Raw genomic sequence first — 6,000 nt, 5'->3', positions numbered from 1 at the left:
AGCAACATTTGTAAATAAGATCAATCTATGCAAGCTGAAATAGAAATATTCAATAGCACACATTTATTTCCACGTGAATTCACACCCTTTCCCCAATGATGACAGGCCCCATCATTGCACACATGTGAATGTGTGTAGAAGCACCTTGGCCCCTGAACCTGTACTTTCAGTCTGTATCTTTCTACTGTTAATTTTAAAGCAGGGGTTCTCAACCTCCCTAACCCTTTCATACAGTTCCTCTTGTGGGGTGACCCCCAGCCATAATATTATTTCATTGCTACTTCATAGCTGTAATTTTGCTACTGTTATGAATTGTGATGTAACTATCTGATATACAGGATATCTGATGTGTGGCCCCTATGGGGTTGCGACCCACCGATTGAGAATCACTTTTTAAACGTTCTTTTTGTTTATTCTTTGTGTCTTTCACATCATGCCTCCAGTTCCACCCATCCCCCCACCTCCCAGAATAAAACAAAATAAAATTTAAGAGAAAAAAGGAAAAAAAAAAGGGGGAGAAAGGGAAAATCTCATCATGGAAGCTGCAGTGTGACACGGTGAGTCACACATTAAATCCCCTTATCCATACATCTTTATATGCAGGCGTTCATCTCAAAGAATCATTCGTCTGGTTCAAGGCCCATAGTCTCTGATACATCATCGACACCGGGCAGGCACTGGGACTCTTCCTCGACATCCTGCTGCTGCCCTGTGTTGTGAAGATTCTGCAGCGCTGGGTCCACAGAATCGACCCCCCTCCCCTGCTCCAGCAGGTCACAGATAGGGTGGATGTTGGGGTGGGCCGACACAGAACCTTAGCTCTCCTCTGTCTTCACCACTCGGGTGAGTCCTCCGGCATGGCCAGGCCAGATGCAGCAATGAGCAAGGGGCGGGGCCCGTTCTCCTCCTTTCACAGCCTCAGGCTCGGAGAGCTGCTGCTTTAGAGGATCAGAAACTCACAGATTTTGTCTTCGTCTACAGATTGTTCTGCATGCTAATGATCTTGTTGCAGAAAAAAAAGAAGGGGTCATAAAATGACAAAGATATTCTTGTCTAACAGATGCACTTACAGGTATACAGGTATACAAGAAGCAGTGTAGGGTAAAATAAATTTTAAAAAAAGTTAATTAAATAAAAGAAAAAAGAAAAACTTGCTTTGATTTTAACCTCACTTGTGATTGTTTTCTTCCCAGTTCCTGATACACGTTCGCACGTATAACTGTGATCTTTATATTTTCCAAGACCAAAAGTTACTCTCCCTGCTATGAAATTCATAGTCTAGCTAATAAAATAAGTGTGTCATACACCCACTACGATGTTGTATGAATTATGAATTCCATGGCAGGGACGAAGGAAAAACCTATATGGAAATAAACAGAACATTTAAGTAAAGTAAAAGAGAAAAAAAGGAAGGAAGAAAAAAGAAGCAGTTAAGAGACAACGGAAGCCCGTATAGATTGTTAGAAAGTCAATTTCATTTGATTCTAAGTAATTTAGAATAAATATTGATGGTCATGGCTATATACACTTACTCATTGTCTCACAACTTCATTTCTGAGAGACATGACATAGAAAAAGTCATTAATAGAAAAAAGCACATTAATTTTCATGGGAAAGTTATGATTGCATCTCCTCCTAACTCAGGATATTCAAACAGTTTTCAAAGACAAGGGAGAAAACTTAGATTACTGATAAACTTAGATTATGATAACGCAGTGAGCTTGAGGTTGGCTTGGTCTGCAAACCAACAAATAATGCTGTCAACACAACCCCCGGGAGCCATTTTTAAAGGAAGTACAACATTTGGTTCAGTGAATTTGGTGTTGTAAAGAGCTAGCCTTTGGAAGCTCCATTCTTTGTCTTTTTTTTTAATTAATTTTTTTATTCATTTTACATACCAATCACAGATCTCCCTCTTCCCTCCTCCCACCTCTCCAGCCTTCTCCCCCTCATCCCACACCCCCATTCTCTCCTACAAGAAGGTAAGGCCTCCCATGGGGAGTCAGTAGAGCCTGGTACAGTCAGTAGAGGCAGGTCCAAGCCTCTCTTCCTGCCTCAAGGCTGTTAGAGGTGTCCTACCAGAGGTAGTGGGCTCCAAAAAGTCAGCTCATGCACCAGGGATGGATCCTGATCCTACTGCCAGGGGGCCCCTTAAAGCAGATTAAGCTATACAACTATCTCGCTTATGCAGAGGGCCTAGTCCAGTCCCATGGAGGCTCCACAGGTGTTGGTCTAAATTTCATGAGTGCCCCTTAGTTTGGTTTGGTTGTCTCTGTAGGTTTCCCCATCATGGTCTTGATGCCCCTTGCTCATAGAATCCCTCTTCTCTCTCTTTGACTCGACTCCTGGTGCTTGGCCATGGATCTCTGCATCTGCTTCCATCAGTTACTGGAGAAAGGCTCTATGATGACAGTGTATTCACTGATCTGATTACTGGGGTAAGCCAGTTCAAGCACCCTCTACACTACTGCTAGTAGTCTAAGCTGAGTTCATACTTGTGGATTCCCTAGCACCTGGTTTCTCCCTATCCCCATGATGCCTCCCTCTACCATGGTATCTCTTTCATTGCTCTCCCACTCAATCCCTGTTCCAGCTCCACCATCCTCTTCCCTTATGTTCTCATTCCCCATCCCCTACCCTCCATTGCCCGCCCACCCCCATCCCCAGTCTACTCAGGGAGATCTCATCCATTTCCCCTTCCCAGGGCAATCCATGCATCCCTCTTTGGGTCCAACTTGTTAGCTAGGGAACCTCCGTTCTTTCTATTCTACATGAGCCAGTGGGTTATCTTGTACCCAGATTACGTTTAAAAATACAGAGATTGAACTTAAAGATATCTGTAGCTGGAAATAAAGATTAACAAAGTTGATATTCCAAGCCAGGCAAAGAACACTTGTGCACACAAGTTTACAAGTTGCAGGGTTCATTAAAAAACAAACAACAAAAACAAAAATATGAAGCTGTTTGCATTTCTTTTATGTGCTGTCCTCTGACTGGAATCTATCATGACAAGAACATTAAGTATGTTTGCCTATAGCAAGACTGTAAGCACTTTACTCTTGCAGTGTACTTATGTGTTGTATTTTGGAAGAAAGCCAATATATAAAGAAAAAAGTCAATGCAATTATTATATAAAAGATTTCAAGGCCCTATGAAAGTTGAGCGTTTATTGTATGGGGAAGTCTTTCTGTGTCTCTCTGTGTTTTGCAGACTCCAGGGAAGGTAGGCTACAATGCTAATGTTCACTTGAAAGCTATAAACTAAGTTTCCAGTTTCATAACAGTTTAGGGCAGGGTGGGGGACACGCCCTGTGGTGTGTTTGATCTCCCCCAATGACTTTTACATGGCTGTGATAGAAAACTGAAAAAAAAAAATTGTTACAGCCCATCTCTTTCTCCGGTCACCTAGGAAGAAATATATCTTCACTTCCACATTTTCTCTGACTTCCTTGACATTTATTAGTGGTTAGGAAATGGAGGGAGATGTGGGGGAGAGGAAGGCATTGATGGACAACTCAGTCAAGTTCCAGGATGCTAACTCCTGCTTTGAGAATTGGAACTCGAAGAGTGGCGTAAACAGAAAACAAACCTGAACTGACGAACACCCACCAGCCAGGGCCTCTGGTATTTTATTTCTGGTGAAGCACCAACATTTTCCAGGGGTGAGGGTGTGTAGAGGGCAGGCCAAACCTTCCGTTCTCACAGAATCAGCAGGAAATATTTTGAGTATAATGAAGTGGGGGTTACTGTCTCCACTGCAGGGCCTGTTTTAAGGGCCAACAGCCTTGGTCAGCTGCTTAGTGGAAGGTAACACTTCTCTAACAGAAAAAAAAGTTTCAGAGTTCCACATTAAGTCTGGGATTCCTTGAAGGGCAACAGAGAGCCAGACAGACCTCAGAAGCAGAAAATACACAAAAGACCTCAGTTAAAGGACAGTAGAACAACCAGTTTCTGGAGGAAGCTTTTATATGTATTTACTAAAAAAAGAGAGCGTGTGTTCTGGAATACAGTTCTGACATGTGGATAATATGTTATTCACCAGCTAGACTTGAATAGAGTGTGTAGAATTATATAGTTTTACTCATTCATTTTTAAAAAGAAAAATTGGATTCATTACATTTCCGTTAGTGGGAAATGTACAGGAAAGGCTACATTTAATTGCTTACTGTATTCAAGCCCACCAAAGTACAACAGGTGTTGGATTAACTTAGAATTTTGTTAAATGGATTTACATAGTGTTTAAATGACTAAAAAGCTATTTTGAAATGGTATAATTCTCAAGTAATTTGTCATGCTTTTAGTTTAGATAATTTGCCTTTGTTTGGCTAAATGGGAAAAAAAGAAAAATGAAAATTAGTACACATTGTTGTACAGTTAGTTTATGTTCACTTGCAAGTATGCAGGAAAGAGCAGGACATTCAGTCTGGCAATGCTACTCTTTTGATACAGCTTTTGGTAGATTCTTTAGGAGCTCATGATTTCAAATGTTTTTTCGGTGAAAGCAATAAAGGGGAAGTCCTTAAAGGAGAGTAGCGCAAACTTCCCAGAATAGCCCCAGGAAAGATGGGCTCATCACCGTCCCAGGAGGGGAGCTGTGGCCAGGTGACCTGCCCCAGGTAGCTAATCATTCTCACTCCAGGAGGGTTGAAGCCAGGCTGACCCGGGAAGAGCTTGCTGGAAGAAGGTTCCCCTGGGGACCCAGATCCAAGAAAAGCAAACCTTTTAATAATTAAGAACCCAATGAACATGGCCATCTGACTTGCCGAGGGTGATTCTCTGCGTTTCCTTTGTCCAGTCACTCCGGCACCAAATACTAACAATGGCTGCCCATGTTGGTGCTAGATGTGGTACTTCAGACACTGGAAGAGGAAGGGAGTGGGCAGACTGGTCACTTACAAGAATTTATGTGTCACATTTAGTTCAGTAGATATTAAGGTGGTGACAGGAATAACGGCTATTAATAAGGCACAGTGATAATAAATGCTTAGTTCTATAACCACTGAATCTAGGACAAGAATGACATTGAGGTAGAACTATCCCTGGGAAGAGAGGTGGGAAAGAGTAAAGTTTGTTGAATTATCTACCATATTTATATTTATAGGGGAGTGTATTTATTAGGAATGCATTTATATACTATGCACATATTTAGTATTCACTCAGTGTTTGCTGTGTGACAGGCTGGTAATAAGCATCTCACATGAGTTCTCTCTCTCTCTCTCTCTCTCTCTCGACTTTTACAAGAATTCTGCGAGTTAATTATTCATCTCATTATGCTTCTATAAATGCAATTTCCCAGTTAGTAAAGGGAGTCCAAACAAGGCTGGGTTTTCTGATTCCAAAGTGGGCATTTCAGTTGTTGTAGGAGACCTGTTCTTGTGTCTGTATCAGTGTCTATACCAGTGACTGCTCGGTGGGTGATTGACAGCATGCCAATGTTTATGCAACAGAATCGACTGCATCTGAAAATACAAATGGTATGCCTGAAGAAGGTGAAGTATATGGTGCCAAAGGATGTGACATTTTAATTGCTAGACCCCTGGAATGAAGGATTAATTAAGAAGCAGAAAAAAAAAGAATCAGGGACTAGGTGTAATTTAAAAAAGAGATTTATAATGATGCAGTTTGTTCCATGGAAATATGACAGATAAAGAGCTCATACATGTTTTAGAAAGTTTCTATTTCTAGCCTTAATTTGGTAAGTTTGTAGCTGATAGGAGAATTCCGTTGGTTTATGATTTATTTCCTCTTTCTTTGCGTAGATTGTACTCATTTATAGATCATTGAAACATTTGCCGCTAGTTTATTTGTATAAAAATGGTAATTTCTAGTCCTAGGCAACGACACTGACGTCTGTTTTGTAGAGGGCCCCAGAACAATTCCACAAAAGACTTAAGGGGCGTGGGAATCAGTTTTGATCCCCATCAGCTTTACCTGGGTTTCTGGGAGGCAGGAAGAAGGGATAGGATAGGGTCTCGCACCAGATTGCCCCTCTGTTTGCTCA

Source organism: Peromyscus californicus, unplaced genomic scaffold (genome assembly GCF_007827085.1).
Source record: "Peromyscus californicus insignis strain IS unplaced genomic scaffold, ASM782708v3 Scaffold_15__1_contigs__length_86483966, whole genome shotgun sequence".
Classification (NCBI taxonomy): Eukaryota; Metazoa; Chordata; class Mammalia; order Rodentia; family Cricetidae; genus Peromyscus; species Peromyscus californicus.
Note: the sequence above shows the minus strand (reverse complement) of the source record.